Genomic DNA, 12,009 nt, shown 5'->3' on the forward strand with positions numbered 1-12,009 from the left:
TTTATTATTCCTTATTTTTTCACTGTTATTGTGGTTGTTTTTTTCCAACCGAACTGTATTTCTGTTAGTTTGGGTCTCATAAATGGGTTTCTATTATGTTGCTTTCCTAGGACTCAACCAACTGCAAAGTAGATTATATAAGAATGTCATAAAGTACACACCAGAAATTCCATATGCCGAAGAAGAGTGACAGTTACTGATTCAGGCCTTATGGATCTATATATTTATTACTTTACCCCTACTGTAAAAAATATTAATAATAATAATAATTGACTCCAATGTACTGCCCTACGTTTCACCCTATACCTCTCCCAAGATACCCTGTATCTCCACGCTCTGACTCATCCTAATACCTAAATTTACTACTATAATCTCCAAAATAACCCTGTCTGGAATCTTCACTCCTCTATCCCTTCTCGGATCACCCCAAACCTCCTTTTACTACAATGATCTCCCAAACAACCCTTTCTAAATTATTCACTCGTTTATCCCTCCTTTGACTTATCCCAAAACTCATGTTACTACTATGATCGCCCTAATCCATTTCTAGAGATTCTTCTCTGCTCCTTCTCTCCTTTCACTCATACCAAACCTTGTAGCATGCTACTCGCTGAAAAGCACTTTGATGCCTTGTCAGGGGTAGAAAAACAACAATGTTTCAACTGGAAGTCATTCGAGTAGGGCAATTAGAATGATAGTATAAATCACAAGCAAAGGGAACAAAAGAAGGGAGACCACAACAGAATTGATAAGGTGAATAATAATATTTGTAGGTAGTTATTACAGCACTACAGTACAATTTTATAGACAGTGACCATACCACACAAGTGTGCACTGAACATGCTAGTGACAGTGAACGGCGCAGTGACACTGGGGTGAAAACAACAGCGTGAACGGCGAAAGAGTAAGAACAAATAATAATGTGGTCAATGATACAATGCAGATATATACAACGTCAGTATTTTTGATTCGGGATACATCGGTTGACCATAACAGCGCCAAAGTTCTGTGCTGGGTAGTCGACGGCGTTTCAACCTGATCAATTTCAGGTCATCATCAGGACAATAGTCCGTGGTCAGTTTCAGTGTTCCCTTACCAGTAACCTCACAACCATGCAGGCAACACACCATACAGTACTAACCCTCTCTGTCTCACTCCCCTTCCCACCCTATCCTCTTCCTCTGTGTCCATGGCTGTGTCCCATGGTGTGTTTGTGCTTGTTTCTATATCTCTGTTTCATTCCACCCTCTCTCTCTGGCCGCATGTCTCCTCCCCTCCCCCACAGCATGTATCCCTGTTTCTGTGTACAGGTATGTATTCCTGCCCCTCTCTGTGTACCTGTTTCTATGTTCCTGCGTCCCTCTTACCTTCCATCATATCTGCATGCTCGTGTCTACCTCTCAGCGTGTCTCCCTGTCCCCTTAACATCCAGCAGCATATGGTATATGACCACCAGCACCTATGGCCCTAGATATCGCATCCTCCTAATTTGAGTGGCAGGCATGTGCAACAGTATTGGCACACAACACATATATGTTACAAATAATCATTGCAACATGTTGTGTCTAAGAGCTATGAACTTTAACTGCTGATATAGTGTGTGCAGGGGTATGTATTGTGTCTGTTTTATGTGTTACTCATTTGATTCAGAGGTCTGGGTGGTATATGGGTGATAGCAACAATGACGATTCATAGGTTCACTTACACTTCCTCCACTCACATTATTTCAGAACTCTATTAAACTGAAGCAGGATCGCCAACTAGTGAAACACAAATTGAGGAGTGTGCTTCTAAGTCTGTGAAAGGAGTGCGCGTACATGTACACTCCTTCGCTTGTGCTTCACTGATTCACGATCCTCCTTCATGTCAATAACGTGTTTGGATCCCTTAAATTCTCCTTTTATTTCTTGGGAAAACGTCTTGATGCTTTTACAACAAAACATTAATGTCGCTTTCACACAAATAGTTGTTGTGGCCCTTTTCCATTAGTAACTCTTTGCAGCACAATCCTCATTCTGAGATGTGACTTATGCTGTTTTCCGCAATAGGCCATGGACACCTTGATGGACAGTATCAAAATATCTTGCCCTTTGTAAGATACAAACTCCTCACCATAAATACTTTAACCTTTAAAATCAACCCATGCTTCAGAATAGCCAATTAGACACATTGCAAGTTGGCCACATGCTGCAGTGCTGAAGATTTTATTGGAGTGGTTGAATACCAAACCCGTGCAAAAGTATTGTCTTAAATAATAGTTATTTGTGCTCCACAATCAATTCACCATCTCCACAAACGGATCCTTGCATGAACTATCCACAGTCAAAACCATATTATTCAAAATCGTTTGCTGTATTACTTTTTTGCAGTCACCACACTAAACCTAGACTTCCTTGACACTGCATGACACACGCAATCAAAATGATTCATGAGCCACAGTTCTTAGGGGTTGGGAATAGCTTGAAAATCTCTTTAAGCCTCCTCAAACTACACCTAAAACACCTAAAACACCCGCGGCCCAGTTTACCACTCCCACCCTGTCTGTTTGGTACTTTCCTGGGATCACTGACAGAATATCAAAAACACAAATATCGGGTGGACAGAGTATCGAGTCAAAAATATTGATGACCAAAATATCGAGAAGGTAAGTGCAAATAGGTAAGTATAGATTTACTTTTCTTAACTCCACATCTACGCACCTTGAAGATATATATATCATCAAGGTACATGTGTATGGATTATAGATAGTAAAACTTTACTTACCTAAAGAAACTTACCTTCACAATATTCTTATCCTCTATATTTTTCTACACGATATTTTGTCCCATGATATTTGTGCTTTCGATATTCGTTTGGAATACCTCCCTGATCCACTTGCGAATGCTAAATGCTGTTCCTAATTTCCACTAGTTATAAAAGGGTGGAATTCTAGCCGATCGATAATCTCTGCTGAATCTTTTATACTAACACCTCCTCTCTATATTGTCATAGATTAGTTTCAATGAATGAACTAATAAGTGTTTGTAGGGGGCACTGCCACTTGAAGGCCTCCTGGTGCTGAGGAAAAAGAGTTGCTGGAGACAGCCGCAGTCCATGCAGGTAACAGCGGGGAGCAGTGGTGCCGGGTGGGGGGGGGGGGGCTATTTCAAGGGACGATGCAGAGGGGAAATTAAATAAATAATAAATTTTCTCTCGGCATCGTCCCTCGAAATACCCCCCACCTGGCCCCACTGCCCCACTGCTGTTCCCTGCAGGGACCGCGGCTGGTTGAAGAGGAGGTCCGAAGAGAGGGTTACTAATAGAAAAGACATGTTTTAAGGCAAGGTATGGTTGTGTTGATATTGCAGTGATAGAGGAAGCGCGTTCTGTGATTTGGCTGAGAGGTAGGAAAAAGGGTTTTCTCCCAGCTGACATATTTGATGGCAGGAAAGTTGATCAGCTACTTGGCCTCTGATCTAAGACTGGTAAGAGGTTTATCAAAAGAGAATTTTGCGCTGAGGTACGCAGGGCTGGAGTTGTGAAGAGCTTTGTGTACAAAACAGTGAGCTTTAAAGGAGATTCTTCTATGGATTTGGAGCAGTGAAGAGAGAAAAGATGGAGCTTTACCTACGGGTGTTGCGTTTGAGTTTGGGAAAGTTCTCAAATTCAGAAGGTGCAGGTACGACCCTGAGAGTTGTTACATAGAAGTCACGAATCTCCCTTGCATGATGCTTTCTACAAAATAATCTATGTCTCTTTAGTACTATGGCCATGTGTACATTACAATGCTTCTCAAGTCTCTTCACTACCTCCTCATAGTCATCGTGTAATTCCCACTCTGGGGGTATACAAACGGGTAAATGTTCTAAAATGCTTCAACCTTCAATACCCCAATAATGTTCCAACATGCAACTTTTCTGCTGGGTTTATGGGAAACCATCCACGTCACCAGTGTAAACATTAAAAGCTGTAAACTAGCCCTTCGCGGTAAATGGTACCCTCAATCACCCAGAAGCTGCAATAAAGGAGGAGACATCACAACTGTCTCTGATTGTCATTGTGAACTAGGATGAGACTTGTTTATCTAAAAGATCTCTCTACATCCCACTACCTGTGCGGGGGTGGGAGGGAGCCCCAGAAGGAGAGGCCTCTTCAATGGCTCACTTCGCCATATGCCTGTACCTCTGATCAACATTGGAGCTCAGATACCGTGCCCCCCATTAACTAGTGCACCCTTGCACACCACGTCCTGTAAAATGACCCAGTGGCTGTCCTGGTAGCCTGAGGCTTTCTTTCTATGTGTGTGGAAATGTGTAATATTTTACTTAGCATAAGCGACAGCCATTTTGGCTGTGGTGTCCATTTCGTTTCCTTTGTAATTCTCCCGTCCTCTGCTGCTCCTCTTTTCACTCTGCTTGTGTTATCTATTTTAGTTGACTTCCTGACTCAGCTAAAGCAATGTACGTGCTGAGGGTTTGTAGCTGCCAATGCACCTGGTCTCAGATGTTAACTGTCGACCATTTACTGCTGCCATAAGCATTCCTGCTCCCCCTCCCACTTTGCTGACCACATAGTTATTCATCTGCCCTTGTTTGCTGATAACTATTTCTAAAACTTGTTCTTCCGATTTCTGTTCACATGCTTACATTGCAGAAAACCGGTATAAAAGGGACGATGGTTTGTGAATTCAGTGTACTACCTACTGCAGCACTTGAGAGTGCTGTGTGGACGTGGTCCCACTCATGAGTGATTAATAAGCTTGTCATTTTTTCCAACTCCAGTGCCGATCTCTATTTTGTTGGTCTCTGGATCTATGGACAAGATGGTGACCCTGCACCAGTGTGCCCACTTTTAGGCACATTTCCACATGTGCCAGGTTACATCTCCCACCCATGATCACCCATCTTCACGTGTGTCCAGTTCAAGACTCTCAGTGTATCAACAGCATGAGCCGGGCACCTCATGGGGTGAAGGAAAAGCTGCTGGTGTGGGTCAACAAAGGCACCTAGTGAGAGGATCGCCCATGAACCCTCCGCTCCAGGTGATTGTGGCAACTGAAGACAGCAGTCTGGGGTGAGGGACAATTGTGATCCCACCCAGCACAGAGGCACTGGTCTTGTGTGTAAAGAGTGAGATCTTCCATTTGGTAGCAGCGGCAGGGGGCTTTAAGGGCACTCCAGGTTTACTTGCCCCACTGACAGCCGTTCAGGCACAGCTTCAGGGGGAACTGGTTCTAGGGCGATGGTGAACTTCGCTCGGGGCATAGAAGTGGAAAGAGGAACACGTACTGTCACCAGGAGCAATCCATATACAAAAGTGAAGAATGCTCTAGCGGGCACAGGCAGGTGCAGTCAATGGCATAGGATAAAACAATTGTTCATCAAGTTTAGATCTCAAGATGATAAACTCAGGATCCTGATGATAAACCAAGCATCCTGGTAACAGAGTCCATAATATTAATAGCTGAAATGCCATGGAATTGTGACAAGTGTCAGCTTTTAATATTTTTGTGTGTGTTTCCTAAGAAAGAATTAGGCCTAGATTTACATTTGTTTTGGTCGAGCTCTCATGCGATGCTTAGTGACACTTAGGGCCAGATATAGCAATATGTCATGCAACACAATGAGCAAGACAACTTGCAATGCTGCATGAAGGGGAGAGTGCAGGAAGGCCCCATATTTACCACTATAGGCCGCATTCCTGCTCTTTGCCTGCGCTGGCGCACAATCTGCTGCCTAGCCCCAATGCAGGCACCCTTACGCTATGTTGCAAGGGTGCATACATTGCACGCATGATTGTTTTTGTCCATGAAGGGATACCTTCCTGCAAAAAAAAGTACCTTAGATACTTTTTCCTCTGTCTTAGTGTGCTGCACTATGCAGTACACCTAGAAAGAGGAAACTGCGTGGAGAAATAAAGATATTTCTCCTTGTTGCGCCTCCCCTGAGAAGGTTGTAGGATTTTGACGCATTCCCAGGTTTGCCAGTCTTGATATATCTGGAATGCACCAAAAACCATGGGTGGATGCATGAGAACACCCATGCTCCACCCACGGAACGCCTTCCTACGGTAGAGTAACGCAAGACAGCAACTTGCTCTGCCTTGCGTTACTCCAGATTTACCAAGCAACGCAGGGCCACGCAAAGTGGTTTTGCATTGTGTGGCAAATCTGGCTTCAGTATTGCATTCCCCTTGCGACACCATGCGTGACACAAGGGCAACGCATTACAATGATAAATCTGGCCCTAAGTGACACAAACAGTAGCATTGTTTACCTTTCACTTGCAAAAGCATTTTTGCGCCATAAACGGACCAAGCACTGCACTAACGCCCAGATTTAATAAATGGTGATACAACACAGAGCATCAACTAAAGTTGAGAGGGATTGTGAAAAGAGAGAGCAGAATAGTGCCATATCTACTAAGATGTGACGCTGTGTTTCTCTCTCCCTTCGCTTGCACACGTTTGGCTGCCATACGCCAATGCACACATTCTTGCGTTATAGTGCACAGGTGCGTGCGCTCTACGAGGAATAGTTTTTGTATTGGAAGGGGAATCTTCCAATGCCAAAACTATTCTTTATTTTTCTGCTTTGTACGTGTGCTGTACAATGGGCCACGCATGGAAAGTTGGAAAAATTAGGAGAAATGAAACATTTCTCCTCATTGCGCCTGCCTAGATGATGCGTATAATTTTGCTGCAAATTCGATTGTTTGTATTTAGGGCTTTGCATCACTGCCCAACAGCGATTGCATGGGAATGTCAATGCACCACCCATGGGATGCCCCTTTGATGTAATCTAACACTGTCGCGGGGATTCTGCTCATGCACAGAACTATGCACAGGAAACCAGGACCTCAGTGAATTGTGGTGTACCAAAAAACTCACCTCAGTACCCAGAACACCTATCCGACTAGCATCAGTGTCTCATTCGTTCTCTGTGTCATTTCAAAGCTACCAATGATTAGAAAACCCAGAACAAGCGACTTAGAATACTCTCAGGAATGGTGGGAACAAGAACACCTTTTCGTTGTTATTCTCATATCAGTCCACAACATGAGTAATCAGAGACACGGAAAAGTTTAAAATGTTTATTTTTAACTACGTGCTCTAAGATGCAGTATTTTGCTAACATAAGCAAAAAATTATCAGAAATAAAACAATCAGCATTGTTACAATTCCATAGAAAAGGAAGGGAGATATCATATTATCATGATAGTGGAAACAGGTCCTATAATACCTTGTGTACCACCCTCCCCTGGCTAATAAGCTAGTTTTACATAATAATAGAAGGTCTCTAGGTTTGAATGGGGAACCCCATACCTCAAAGATCAGCTTAGGTGAATCACAGGATCAGCACTGCTCTCTGGGTCTGGAAAGGTTTTCTCCAAGAGTGTTTGAATCATGCGTGTAATGTAATATTAAAGGCACCCGAGTTTCAGATATTTGAAGCTGTGTGCTTGTTGTGTCTAGAGCGTGGGCCGATCAACCTGAATTCAACAGCATACATTGTTATTTGACCTTGACAGTTTCTGCACACAGTGTTCAGACTAAGTTCGCGGTGCACGTCTAGGGATGTGAAAAACAGAGCATTCTCATGTGAAGAAAAATCAAGCAAGCAGTTTTACTTATAATAACAGCTACCTGTAGTATCGTGTGCAAAAGCGGCAAAGTGGCAAAATGGCGTTAACATCTAAAACGCTTATGCTAACAAAGCAATGTGTGCAGGTAAAACCCTGTCTGATTTGTGTTGGATAGTACAGCCCAACATAAGACTTTTTGTTTAATTTGAATTCAAAAAGTAACACAAATCTGGCACAAAACATTAGTAAATCTGAACCAAGGTGGCACAAACAATTGCATCATTTACCTTTCTTGTCCCAGAGAATTTTTAAGTCCTAAATGGACCAAGCACTGCACTAACGACCAGTACTACTAAGCAGTTGTGCAACTCAGAAAGTCATGTGTGAAAGGAAGATAGTAGAACTTTGCCATATCTACTAAGATGTCCGCTCTTCTCTGTAGCATCTTCCAAAGCCCAGTAGCATGCAAATGACTATGCCACACATGGAGCTCTGTAGTGCATGTCTTTATTCTTCAGAGTGCAACCGTTATCTGACTGGCAATACGTCCCCAATTTTATTTAACCACACCTAGACACTCCAACACTTATGTCACTCCTACCGAGTCCTTCAAGGACCAAAAGGGTACTGCTATACTAATATATACAAGATAATACATTCTCTTCTCTCACTGCACGGGTGTACTTCAGGCAGCCAAGCACCGATGCACACACCCTGCACTTTTGCAAGTGTGTGTGTGCTTTCTAAAGCATAGATTTTGTACTGGAAGGATTTCTTTCCAGTCCAAAAATGATATTTAAGTCTTTTCCCACTTTGTATGTGTGTTGTGCAATGCAACAATGCATGGCACATGTAAAGTAGAAAAAAAGATGAAAAATAAAAACTTTTTTCCTTGTTGCGCCTGCCTTGAGGAGGCGTAGGATTTTAGGCAAATCCCTGTGTATGGTTCTTTGTAGATAGGGATTTGTGTCAAAACCTCTAGGTGGTTGCATGGGAACGCCCATGCACCACCCATGGAACGCTTCCTTGATGCGAAGCAGCAATTTGTGCAACTTTGCATTACTTTGAGACACTATGCAACACAAATCCGGATTTGCGTTGGCGTCAAGTTTGCGTTACAAAAGCAAAAAGCATGAGTAAATCAGTTGGCATAAACAATAGCATAATTTAACTTTCATATGGCAAAGTTTTTTTTCACCATAAATGGAAAAGAGCTCTGCTCTAAATCACATTCTGTTGCATAGCGCAAAACATTCAATAAGTTTTACAAAGTGGGCAAACGGAGCAGCAACAGTGAGTACACCTGTAGTATTCTACGCACACAACAATTTATCATAAATTAGCTTGGCACAGAATTCTAAACCCATATGAAAAAAGGGACGAACAATAGGCCAATGGAAATCATTTATTATTTCCCTGCATAATGTGTGTCATTGCGAAAAAATTACTCGTGTTCCTTTGAGCTCCCGTTGGACCGTAATTTGTGAGACGAGAATTTACTTGAGGATGAATTTCGAGTACTCAACTCAGGAAGAAAGGCTCTGCTCGCCATGGCTTTGCTCTGTGGCAAACACTGCATTATTTGTGATTTTATAGCCAATTGCATCGTAGACGCACGATGCGTTATGAATACAGCACAGCACAAATGTTGACCATTTGCGCAGTGTAACGGGAGATTTTTAGGTCTCGCCTGGCGAAAGCAGTGCATGCGCTGCACTTGCCATGGAGAGGACCTTTTGCAATCGATTCTCCGAAACCCTTACATGCATGCGCAGGGATGAACAAAGATGGCTTCTCTCGCCATTTGTCCAAACCTAACAGCATGCGCGTGCATGTAAGGACAGTGGACAGTCCGCCGCCATCTTGTTGAACACGCCGGCTTCCTTCAACTCTGGCTCCAGAGATGTGCATGCGTGCGCGCATGGCGGCGTGCTTTCACTTTAAACACGCCGGCTGCCTTCAACTCTGGCTGTGTTTGTTCTGCAAGCCGCTAATCTGTCCTGAAGTTTCCCTTTTGGTGTCAGGTTGCAACCAGGCTGTGTGCAGCAGTCCTTGGGCAAACAACGCTCACATCACCCAACAAATGCAACCAGTGCATAGCCTGTACTGATTTATGCATGCCATGGTCTGGTGTGATTGTGCTCCTTCCAGGCGCGTTCGGGGGAGGGTCTAATGTCTTCTAGAAAAGACACTTAGAGGGGACACTGCTGAGATCTTTAGAGCCTTGCTGTGACCACTGGAAATTAATACTTAGTGACAGAGGTGGGCTTTCACTTTAAACAGTGCACGCCCGCGCATGGCAGCGTGCTTTCACTAGTTTAAACACGCCGGCTTCCTTCAACTCTGGCTGTGTTTGTTCTGCGAGCTGCTAATCTGTCCTGAATTTTTCCTTTTGGTGTCTGGTTGCAACCAGGCTGGGTGCAGCAGGTTGCGGAAATGGCACTACTACCACCGATGGGCGGCAAATTCAAATCAATGATCCATCATCCACGTGACCTGCGCCGGAGTCCGTACCCAAACCCACAGGATCGTGCAGCGCAGAGCACACACTGTGCAGCTGCCTGCTGCTGAGCATAAATGCAGCACGTCTGTCGATGGAGTTGATGTCTTTGCGGCCAAGAGAACTCTAAGGAGTCAGGCGGCCCAGCTGTAAAACGGAATTGCTGCGGCTTGCCTCGCAAGGTAAGTTTCAGTCTCAGATAGTGGTGCGCCTCTGGACTGTCTCTCACAGACTCAAAAATGAGCATTATTTTATAAATGGCGCTTAGCACTCAGTCTGTGATCAGCTGCCTGTCCTATGGCTAAAGTTATATGCACCGCAAATGAATTTAACAAAAAAACACGTGCGTTTTAAAGCCTATACTTTGCGAAATGTTCTCTGGACTTTAATGGAGAGAGGCAGACAAATGTCTTCTACGGGGGGCTCTGGTGACAGGAGAAAGACATGACAAATGTGAAGGTGCCAGTGGGCGAGGGACAGAAGGCAATAAGCATTACCTGTGGAACATGTGACACGGAGGGGAGCGTGACAATCACAATACATATGTTTGCGCATACCCTTCCCCCTCCCAGTCTCACCCAGACACTTCTTGAATGGTAGGTTGGTCCACTGTAGGCTCCTATCAAAGAGCGGCATCCTCACTCCTAAATAAAGAAACGGAGTCGGAGTTTCTGAAGCAAAAGTGTCTGGCTTCCGGGGTGCACCCCTGGGGGGCGAGGGATCACTCTTGGGTTTGTTTTTCGTGAAGGGGTAGCTGTCACTCTAAACTTGTAGGGGTCAGTTCCTGGCTGTATACTCGGGCTGTTTTAGTCTTGCCTTTTAATGTAGGGTTGAGGGGGGTTAGTCTTCCTCCTCGCTTTCGAGGAGTGACTGGACCGGAGAAGATAACTTTTAGAGGACTGTGGAAAGGAGCAGCTCACTGCTGCTGTTCGAAGTCAGTCTTTTCCTTTCTCCTCTCATGGCCTGAGGCCCTCCTGGGGGGATACCTCTAATACTCCTTCCCTCCAGATACAAGATGCAAGAGAACCGACTCAAACCGGCCAGAGCAGGTCCTGCCCCAGTAACACCTTCCCCCTCCTATGAGTTCGCACTTCAGCACTGCTCACACTGGGGCCTGCACGCTCACAGTGACCTCTGCTGAGTGATAGCAAACAGCTGTGGACAGCCCAACGCCATTTTGCATTTTGATGTCCTAGCAAAGAAAATGCTGTTTCCTGTACGGCATGGAAGGTGTTCTAACACATTTTTGTGTGTTTTTGTTGTTACAAAGGCTGCTTTCAGTACGCAGATTGCCGGGTTTTGATGCCTTTGAAAGTATGGGGTTTGAAGAGTTTGGAAGTACGCAGCTCCTACCAACGAAAATGGTTGTAATTTATTTATTCTTAACCGGCACGTTTCTTAAAAATGCCGCTTACACTGAGTTTGTATTTATTTTGCTGAAATGCACGCTGTGTAACTTGGTGCGCATTTTTGTGTGTTTTTGCTGTTAAAAAGGCTGCTTTCAGTACGCACCTTGACAGGGTTTGATGACTTTGAAAGTACGCAGCTTGCCGGGGTTTGAAAGTACTCCCTCTCTACTACTCTCTACTACTCTCTCTCTACTACTCACTCTCTCTTACTCTCTACTACTCACTCTCTACTACTCACTCTACTACTCTCTACTACTCACTCTACTACTCTCTACTACTCACACTCTACTACTCACTCTAATACTCTCTACTACTCGCGTTCTGCTACTCTCTACTAATCACTACTCACACTCTACTACTCAATCTCTACTACTCTACTCACTCTCTACTACTCTACTCTCTCACTACTACTCTACTCTCTACTACTCACTCTCTACTCCTCTCTACTACTCACTCTCTACTACTCTCTACTCACTATCTACTACTCTACTCTACTACTCACTCTCTACTACTCACTCTCTACTACTCTCTAATACTC

Source organism: Triturus cristatus, chromosome 3_2 (assembly GCF_964204655.1).
Source record: "Triturus cristatus chromosome 3_2, aTriCri1.1, whole genome shotgun sequence".
In the NCBI taxonomy this organism is placed as follows: Eukaryota; Metazoa; Chordata; class Amphibia; order Caudata; family Salamandridae; genus Triturus; species Triturus cristatus.